The sequence below is a fragment of the Phascolarctos cinereus genome, unplaced genomic scaffold (assembly GCF_003287225.1).
Source record: "Phascolarctos cinereus isolate Bilbo 61053 unplaced genomic scaffold, phaCin_HiC Scaffold_5;HRSCAF=322, whole genome shotgun sequence".
In the NCBI taxonomy this organism is placed as follows: domain Eukaryota; kingdom Metazoa; phylum Chordata; class Mammalia; order Diprotodontia; family Phascolarctidae; genus Phascolarctos; species Phascolarctos cinereus.
The window spans coordinates 57170805-57182138 of record NW_027555958.1 but is presented as its reverse complement, the minus strand read 5'-3'; positions in this window follow the sequence as shown (position 1 = coordinate 57182138).

Genomic DNA, 11334 nt, shown 5'->3' with positions numbered 1-11334 from the left:
GTTCTGTATGTGTATTCCCCCTTTTCCCACTGAGGTTTTATTTGTTGGTAGGGTGTACCCTAGTTTTCTTTTTTTGTACAGAATAATGTTTTGTAGTTACTATTCTTACTGGGACGTTTCAACAAATTTCCTCACTTTAAACTAATTTTGCCAACTGGGCAACTTAGGTGGTACAGTGGGTAGAGTTTGGCCTTGGAATCAGGAGAACTAGTTAAAATCTTGCCTGTGTGACTCTGAGCAAATTAACTTGTCATGGCCTCAGTTTCCTCATCCATAAAATGAGAATAATAGCACCTATCTCTTAGAGTTGCTGTAAGGACTAAATGGGATAACATGTAAAGTGCTTTTCAAAACCTTGAGGTACTATATAAACGTGAGCTAACTCCATCATCATTATCATCATGATTAAAGCTGAACCTACTAGTGGGAGCTCATGAACCATCATTTTAGGAATGTGGACAGTGCCTTGAACCAAGCTTGAGTAGTCACACTCCAGGGCACTCTTATCTGGAGTAGGAAAGAATGGAAAACCAAGATCTGATACTATACAAAGAATCTTAAAGTTGAGAGAGACCTATGAGCTTATTTAATCAATTTTTTTCCTTGAATATAAGTCCATTCTATGCATTCTTAATAAATCGCCTAGGCTCTGTTTGGAAAAATTTATTGACATGACAGCCCATTCCACTTTTCTATAATTTTTCCTCATCTCACAGACAAGATATCTCCAGTCTTATTACAGTTTATTCCCCTACACCTCCTCTATCATCCAGTAACATTGGTCTTCTTTCTCACATGGTACTCCATCTCCTTACTTTGAGTCTGCATTGACTTTCCTCATACTTGGAGCGCTTCTCTCTCCGCACCTCCATCTCCTGGGTTTTCTGGCTACCTGCAAGAATCAGCTCATATCTGACTGGCTGCAATAGGCCTGAACCAGAACCCACCGACCTACCCACCCACTACTAGTACCTTCCTTCTGATATTACCTTTCATCTACTCTGTATATGTCTTATATGTACAAAGTTGTTTTCATTTTGTCCCCCTCTTTAGAAAATTAGTTCCTTGAGAGCAGAGACTGTTTTTGGTTTTCTTTGTAAACCCCGTATTTAGCACAGTACCTCTAACATATTAAGCACGTAATAAATACATGAGAACTGACTGACTAACTGAAAAGACACAATGTCACATCTCTGTATATTTTCCATGTCTTTACGCCATACCTGGAAAATACCCCTTCTTCACCTTCCTCTCTTATAGTCTCTAGTTTCCTTCAATGTTCAGGTAGAATGCCACTAGCTACATGGACTGATTTCTTATCCTCCCATGCTAATGTCTAATGCTAATGTCTTTCCTAAAAAAAACCCTATATATTTGTGTGTTGTTTCTTCAGGATAGATCATAAACTTTTTGGTGGAAGACACTTTTGTCTTTGTATCCCATGTACATAGCACAGTGTTTGGGACATAGTACATACTTGATGGTTGCTTTATTAATAGATTTACTGATTTTTAGGAAGTTTTCCTTAACTTGATTATAACTCTTCCTTCTTGCAATTTTTACATATTGATCCTAGTTCTGCCTTCAGGAGTCAAGATGAACAATACTAAGCCATTTTCAATATGACAGTAGTTCAAAGAGTGGAAGTTAGCTCTTAGGGAAGTTATTAGGGAATTATCTATTCATGTCATTTCCAAATCCTTTGGTGAATTTTCAACACGGTATCTGGTCCCTACTACCCTGGACAGTGGTCAATTTTGTAAGTGACTTTGCATAATACATAAAAATATGGCCTAAGGAAGAGTCTCTTTAGAATTATAATGAGGGCAGAGCCAAGATGGAGGAGTAAGGTAAGGCAGCTCTCTGCTCATCTGAGGTCTCTGAAATTCCCCTCCAAACAACCTTAAAATAAGAACTCAAAATCAATTATGGAGTGGGAGAACAAACAAAAGGATGAGGTAAAACAATTTTGCAGCCAGACTTAGAAGGTCAATAGGAAAGGTCTATCTCACTGAGGTGAAAGTGGAATGCAGTCCAGAACAGGTGGTCTAGGCAAGCCAGCAGCAAGCCATGTCCCAGCAAGACAGCAGCAAGACCCCACACTCTGATGCAAACCAGCAGCAAGGCTCACACCCTGTGCAAGTGAGCAGCAGATAGCCCCAGCAAACCAGTGTAGTCATTCGAGGCAACCAAATCAACCTCAGTGACTTCTGGAGCTCACAGCCCACAAATGGTAAGGTGGACAACTGGTCAGGAGGAGATTACAGGAGACATTTTGCTGGTACTGGGTGCAGGACTCTTGCACTGCTCACAGACCGAGGTTGCAGTCTCAACATGAAGAAGAATACTAGCATACTAGAGCATTCAGTCATAAGGGAGCAGTGACCCTGGTCATAGGTCCAGGATGGAAAAAAGTGCTTATAGTTGCTCACAGACCAGAAAACAGGCCAGGAGAGCAGTGACCACATGACTCCTTAAATCATACAACCTTGGAAGAACTGGAAACTTACAGGTTCCCATAATCAGGTCTGAAAACAGGAATACAAAAAAACCCTAAAGTTTGGAACAGTGCCTCCTCCACTCTAGGAGCAGAGCTGAACTTTAACATAAAATTAAAAGTCAAGAGATAGCATGGGAAAAAAATAGTAAAAAACAAAAAAAAAAGTACTTGACCATAGCAAGTTACTGTGGTGACAAGGAAGATCAAAACATAAACTTAGAAGAAGACAATAATATCAAAATGGTTACATATGAAGACTCAAAGATAAGTGCAAATTGGTTTCATGTCCAAAAAGAATTCTGGAAAAGCTCTGAAAGGATTTTAAAAACTAGTTAAGAGAGGTGGAAGAAAAATTGTAAAAAGAAATGAAATTAGTGCAAAATCATGAAAAAAAAGTGAACGGGTTGGTAAAGGAAGCACAAAAAAATTTGGAAAAGATGTACAAAAACTCACTGAAGAAAATAACTCCTTCAAAAGTAGAATTGGCCAAATGGGAAAGGAGGTACAAAAGCTCACAGAAGAAAATAATTTCTTAAAAATTAAAATTAGGCAAGTGGAAGCTAATAACTCCATGAGATATAAACAAATAATGAAACAAAGAAGAATGAGAAAATAGAAGAAAATGTGAAATATCTCATTGGAAAAACCACTAATCTTGTAAATAGAGTGAGGAAAGATAACTTAAGAATTATTGGACTACCTGAAAACCATGATCAAAAGAGGAGCCTAGACATCATGCTTTAAGAAATGATCAAGGAAAACTGCTTTGAGGTCATAGAACCAAAGGGTAAAATAGAAATTGAGAGAATCCACCAATCAACTGCTCAATGAGATCCCAAAATGAAAACTCTCAGGAATATTATAGCCAAATTCCAGAGCTCCCAGGTCAAAGAAAAAATTCTGCAAGTAACCAGAAAGAAACAATTTAAATAACATGGAGCCACAGTCAGGATATCACAGGATTTAACAACTTCTACATTATAGGATCAGAGGGCTTGGAATATGATATTCTGGAAAGCAGAAGAGCTAGGGTTACAGCCAAGAATCACCTACCCAGTAAAACTGAGTATAATCCTTTAAGGAGGAAAATGCATATTTAGTGAAATAGAGGACTTTCAAATATTTCTGATGAAAAAACCAGAACTGAACAAAAAATTTGATTTTCAAATACAGGACTCAGGAGAAGCATAAAAAGGTAAACAGAAAAGAGAAAACAAGGGATTCAATGAAGTTGAACTGTTTATATTCATATATGAGAAGATGATAACTTGTAATTTGTAAGAACTTTGTCACTATTAGAGCAGTTAGAAGGAGTATACACAGACAGAGGGCAAGGGTGTGAATTGACTATGATGGGATAATAGCCAAAACAGAAAAACAAGGGGTGAGGAAGAGGGATGCACTGGGAGAAGGGGAAAGAGAGAGGTGGAATGGGATGAATTATCTCACTTAAAAGAGGCATGAAACAGTTATTACCGTGGAAAGGAAAATGAGGGGGGTGGCAAACACTGCTTAAACTTTTCACTGGAATTGGCTCAAAAAGGGAATAACATAACCCCTCAATTGGATAATAGAAATCTGTCTTCGGTAAGTGGGATAAGAGAAGGGAGAGGGACTGAGAGGAGAGAAGGTGGATTGGAAGAGGTGGTTGTCAGAAGCAAAATATTTGTGAGGAGGGACAGGTAAAAAAAAGTAGAGGTAGCAATCATAATCTCAGACAAAGCAAAAGGAAAAATAGATCTAATTAAAAGAGATAAGGAAGGAAATTACATCTTGCTAAAAGGTACCATAGACTATGAAGTAATATCAATACTAAACAGATATGCACCAAATGGTATGGCATCTAAAAATTTAAAGGACAAGTTATATGAATTACAAAAAGAAATAGTAAAACTATTCTTGTGGGGGACCTCATTTTTCCCTTCTCAGAGCTAGATTAATCAAAAAAAAAAATTAAGAAAGAAAGAAGTTAATAGAATTTTAGAAAAGTTAGATATGATAGACCTCTGGAGAAAATTGAATAAGAATAGAAAAGAATAGAAAGGCACCTGCACACACACACACACACACACACACACACACACACACACACACACACACAAAATGACCATTTATTAGGCATAAAAACCTCACAACCAAATGCAGAAATATTCATTGTATCCTTTTCAGATCATAATGCAGTAAAAATACATTCAACAAAGGGCCATAAAGAGAGATTAAAATTAATTGGAAACTAAATAATCTAATCCTTAAGAATGAAACAAATCATAGAAACAATAATTCCATTAACAAGAATGACAATAATGAAACAATGTACTCAAATTCATGGGATATAGACAAAGCAGTACTTAGGGGAAATTTATATTTTTAAACACATCAATAAAAATAGAGAAGGAGTAGATTAATGAATTGGACATGCAGCTAAAAAAAGAATAGGAAAAGAACAAATCAAAAATTCCACAATTAAACACTAAATTTGAAATCCTAAAAATTAAAGAAGAGATTAATAAAACTGAAATAAAATTAATAAAATTGAAAGTAAGAAAACCATTGAATTAATAATAAAACTAAGCTGGTTTTGTTTAAAAAAATAAAATACACAAATCATTGGTTAATTTCATTTTTTAAAAAAAGAATATCAAATTACCAGTATAAAAAAATGAAAAGGGTGAAGTCATCACAAATGAAGAGGAAATTCAAGCAATTATTAGGAACTATTTTGCCCAACTATGTGCCAGTAAATCAGATAACCTAAGCAAAATTGATAAATGTTGATAAAAACATAAATTGCCAAGAATAACAAAAGAGAAAATACAATACTTAAATCTTAGAAAAAGAAATTGAACAAGCCATCAATAAATTCCCTAACAAAAAAATCCCCCCTTGGCCAGATAGATTTACAAATGAATCACAGCAAGAATTTAAAAAACAATTCCAATGCTATATAGATTATTTGGAAAAATGGCCAAAGAAAGAGTCCTATCAAATTTCTTTTATGACACAAATATGCTGTTGAGACCAAGGAAGAACAAAAACAGAGAAAGAAAACTACAGACTAATTTCCCTAATGAATATTAATGCAAAAAAATTAAAATACTAGCAAGATTACAGCAATATATCACAAGGATCATGCACTATGAGCAGGTGGGATTTATACTAGAAATTTATACTAGAAATCAATATTAGGAAAACTATCATCATAATTAACCATATCAATAACAAAACCAACAAAAATCATTTTAGTATAGCAAGCAATGCAGAAAAAGCTTTTGACAAAATGCAGTACCTATTCCTATTTAAAAAAAAAAACAACTATAAGACATAGGAATAAATGGAACTTTCCTTAAAATGATGGGTAGTATCTATCTAAAACCATTAGCAAACATAATCTGTAATACGTATAAGCTAAAAGCCTTCCCAATAAGATCAGAAGTGAAGTAAGGATGCCCATTATCAGCAATATTGTACTAGAAATGCAATAAGAGAAGAAAAAGAGATTGAAGGAATCAGAATAGGCAATGAGGAAACAAAATCATTACTTTTGCAGATAACATGATGGTATACTTAGAGAATCAACTAAAAACCTAGTTGAAATAATTAACACGTTAGCAAAGTTGCCAGATATTTAAAAAAAAAAACACAAATCATTAGCATTTCTATATATTACCAACACAGTCCAGAAGCAAGAGATAGAAAGAAAAATTCTATTTAAAATAACTGTAGGCTGTCAACTTCTGGGAGCCAAGATGGTGGAGTGAGTGGTAACTTTCCATAACTCTCATAGTCACCTCCAAACAACCATAAAATAGCACCCCAGATAAATCCTGGAACAGTAGAACCAGAAAAAAAGATGGGGTGAAACAATTTTTGAGCCCAAGAAATTTAAAAGATTGACAAGAAAGGTCTGTCTTATTTTGGCAAAGGGGAACACAGTCCAGGACAGGAAGCATCCCAGCAAGCCAGCAGTAAGCCCCACTTCAGCAAACCAGTGGTAGATCCTGAGCCCCAGTGTGGTGGAACAGGCAAACACCAATACCAGGATCCCCCATGTGACTCAGCATAGCCAGGTGACCAAGCAAGCCCCAGCTCTGAGGAGCTCTATGTGCTTCAGCATAGCACCAGGCAAACAGGCAGCCTCTCGTGGCAGACCACCACATGCTTCAGTGTATCCCCAGGAAACACAGAAACCTCCTTCAGCACAGCACCAGGCAGAAGGGTCCCACCCTGCCCCCACCCTGTGGGCCTCAGGATAACATCAGTGCAGCACAAGGTAAAAAGCTAGGGCCTGAAGTCCCTGGCACAAGAAATTTGAGGCATTGACTCTTCCATCCTGAGAGCAGAGCTCAAATTTAAAAGGATAAAGGCCAAAAAAATTGAACAAATTGAACAAAAAACAACAAAAGAAAGTTATTATGGTGACAGGGAAGATCAAGACACAAATTCAGAAGAGGACAACAATGTCAAAACACCTATGGGCAAAACCCCAAGAAAAATGAGAAGTGATCTCAAGCCCAGAAAGAACTCATGGAACAGCTCAAAAATGAGCTTAAAAATAATTTGGGAGGGGTAGAAGAAAAATCATGAAAAGAAATGATAATAAAGCTTCAGAAAAGAAAACAACTGCTTGAAAAAGTAGAATTGAAGAGAGGATTCTGGAAGATGGTGGAGTAGGTCAGAAATTCCAAGCTCTCCAGGTTTCCCCCACAAATGAAATAAAATAGTGCCTCAAGGTGAACCAAGTGGTAAAAATAAAAAAGACAGGACAGAACAGTGGGCCTCCTGGGAAAACTAGAGAACTGAAATTTGGTCCCTATGAAGTATAAACACGTCCAGGCTAGTTCTGGTGAAACAGCAAGTGGTAAGTGCTGGAGCTAGTTGGGTTAGGAGGTAGCCTTGGCCCCAGCTACAGAAATTTTCACTTCCCATACAGTGTGGGGAGTCAGGCATCTGAGCAGGGTAAAATTGAGGGAACCTCTTCTGATAAGGAATGCCAGGCTCAGCTATGCTGCAGAGATGTAGCCCAGTGAGTTCAGAAGCAGTAGGGGGGATGCTGCTGGCCGTGGGCACTTACAGGAGGGTGAAATTTCTGTTTTTGTTGCCAGGCCAGAGGGGACAACTGAAGGAGGATCTGAGGCCAGAGGCACCATCCCCCATGCCCCAGGACTAAAGGTGATTGCAATAATATTTTTTTTAAATTAGCAGGAAAACAGAAAGAACTCAACCATAGAAAGTTATTATGGGAATAGAGAAGACTGGAGTTTGTCTTCAGAGGATGATACTGAAGGAAAAAAAAGCCTCTTCTACCCCAAAGAGTAATGTCAAATGGTCACCTGCCCAAAAAGAACTCATAGAAAAACTTCGAAAAGATTTTAAAAATCAAATGAGGAAGATTAAGGAAAATTTTTTAGAAATAGGAACAATCCAAGAAAAACAAGATTATGAAAAGAAAGTTAACCAAATGGAAAAGGAGATCCAGAATCTTAAGTAAGAAGATAATACTTTGACAATTAGAATTGGGCAAGGGGAAGTCAGTGAAGTTATAAGACCAAGAAATAATAAAACAAAATATAAAGAATGAAAAAATAGCAGAGAATGTGAAACATCTTATAAGAAAAACAACTGATCTGGAGAACAAACCATGAAGAGAAAACATAAAAATAATCAGTCTACCTGAAAGCTACAATCAAAAAGAAAAAAAAGAATCTTGATAGAATAATACAAGAAATAATTAAAGGAAATTGTCCTGAAGAGGGGAAAGTAGAAAAAGAAAAAAATACACCAATCACCCCCTGAAAGAGATCCTACAAGGAAAACTTACAGGAATATCATAGCTAAATTCCAAAAACTCCAGCTCAAAGAGAAAATATTATGAGAAACAAGAAAAAAAAACAATTCAAATATGATAGAGCCACAATTAGAATCTCACCAGACCTAGCAGCAACTACAGTAAAAGACCACAGGTTTGGGAGCACTATATATCAAAGAGCAAAAGAACTGGGGTTACAAACAAAAATATCATATGCACCAAAGTTAAGCATAATCCTGAATGATAAAAAAAGGACATTTAACAAATTTTCAGACTTTCAGGATTTTATTGCAAAAAGACCTGAACTTAATAGAAAATTTGACATACAAGATCCAAGAGAAATATAAGGCAAACATCAAAGACTAAGGGACTCAATAAGGATAGATTTTTTACTTTCTATATGAGGAATGCAAACCATATGTCTAAGACTGTAATTGTAACTGGGTAGTTCAAAAGAAAGACTAGGGTAGAGATGAGTATGATGTGATTCTAAAAAGTAATAACACCTAGGAAAAGGTAAAAAGAGTAATTATCTTATATAAATGAGGGGCAAGAGGAAAAACTGACCAAAAAGAATTAGCTAGGGGAGAAGGGATGGTAGTTCTGGAATCCTACTGTCATTGAGAATGGGTTAAAGAGGAAACAATACATAAATATCTAGAAGGGTATAAAAGTCTTCTAAATTCAGAAAATATAAAAGGCTAAAGGGATAGGGAAGGATGAGAAGATGAGGGAGGGAAAGAGGGTGAGGTAATATGAAAAGGTTGTCTAGATTAATGGGAATGGGATAAAGAGTGAATGTGTGTGTGTGTGTATACACACACACACACACACACACACACACACACACACACACACATATGTCCATAAGTTGGTAAAAGTCTTCTAAATTCAGATAGAAATAAGAGGGTAAGGGGAAAGGGTGGGGGGAGAGGACAAGGGAGGTTCTTTAGAGGCAGGGATTGGCTAAGTAATAGGAGGGCAAGGTAATGGATAGAAGTAAAGTAGAAGAGTCAGGAGGAATAGGAAATAAGATATATAACAAACATAAAATAAAGATCAGGATTAGAATTTATCAGGAAAAAGGCAGGGTTGGTAATCATGATCTCAGACAAAGTCAAAGCTAAAATAGATTTGCTCAAAAGAGAAAAATAGGGAAACTACATTATATATCAGCCATATTAATCAATATTGTTTTAGATTATTTAAAATAATTAGATAGTATAAGGTTGGAATACTGCTGTGGTATAGAAAATCAATTGGTGGACTTAGAAAAATATGGAAAGACTTGGATTTATCAAGGAAGATGTTATCCACCCTCAGAGAAACAGTGGACAAACAAGTATAGCACCATCTTACATAGATGCATATGAATGTATATGTCTATATATGAGTATGATTATAGATATCTAAGTATATATATGTTATGTTAGTGTATGTATGTAGGTATGTGTGTGTATAAATATGTAAATACATTCATGTGTGTATCTCTGCACTTAGTTATAGCCTTCTTGGGGGAGGAAGAAGGGAAAAAGAACAAAGTAAAAAGTGTACAGCAGAGAACAAAAGAAAAGTTACAAGGAAGAAAAGAAAAGATGGATAACTCTGAAAACAATGTGTAGTATTTATTACGTAGGCTTTATTGAAATGGAAATTTATTGCTATATATTTTGAATCCTCTCTTATGTTCTGCTGAGCATGTGGTAATGCTTTTTTCCTTATTTTCTATTTAAGTTTTAGTATTTAAGTTTATGTTTCTTTTTCTTTTCTTATTGCATAGTTAAATTTAAAATAAATTAATTTTTAAAAAGCACAAAAAAGTAGAATTAGCCAAATAGAAAAGAAAGTACAAAAGCTAATTGAGGAAAACAACTTCCTGAAACAGAATTGAGCAAGTGGAAGTTAATGACTCTATGAGACATCAAGAATCAAACAGATTCAAAAGAATGAAAAAAATAGAAGAAAATGTAAAATAACTCATGGGAAAAACAACTGACTGGGAAAATAGATCCAGGAGAGACAATGTCAGAATCATTAGATTATCTGAAAGCCATAATCAAAAGGAGGACCTGGATGGCATCTTTCAGGAAATTATCAAGGAAAACTGCCCTGATATCCTGGAACCAGAGAGCAAATAGGCATCAAAAGAATCCACCAGTCACCTCAGGAAAGAGATCCAGAAATAAAAACTACAAGAAACATTATAGCCAAATTTCAGAACTATCTGAGCAAGGAAAAAATACTATAAATGGCCAGAGAGAATTCAAATATCAAGGAGTCACAATCAGGATTACACAAGACTTAACAGCTGCAACTTTAAGAGATCAGAGTTCATGGAACATGATATTCTCAAAGGCAAAGGAGCTAGGACTACAGCCAAGAATCACCCAGCAAAATTAAGCATAATGCATCAAAGGAAAAAATGATCATTTGATTAAATAGAAGGATTTCAAGCTTTCATAAGAAGATCAGCATTAAACCAAAAATTTGACCTCCAATATCAAGACCCAAGAGAAGCTCTGACAGGTAAAAAGAGAAAAAAAGCATAGGGGATTCAGTACAACTAAACTGTTTATATCTTTACATGGGAAGATGATACTTATAATTCTTTAAAATTGTATCATTAATAGTACAGATAAGAGGAATATACATAAAGGGTATAGGTATAAGGTGAATTTGAGGGAATGACAAAAATAATTAAGAGATGAGAAAGAGGAGTACTATGGATACAGAAGGAAGGGAGAGGTAGAATGGGGTAAATTATTTCACATGAAGATGTGCAGAAGACCTATTACAGTGGAGGGATAGATGGGAAGGTGGGTAATGGGCATCATTTGAACCTTACCCTCATCAGTATTGGCTCAGAGAAGGAATAATATACACAATCAGTTGAATATAGACATCCATCTTACTCAACAAAGAAATAAAAGGGGTAAGATTAATTAAAGTGAAGGTGGGACAGACAGAAAGAAGGGCAGATCAGGGGAGGTGGTAGACAGAAGCAAAACGCTGGCAAGGAGGGAAAAGG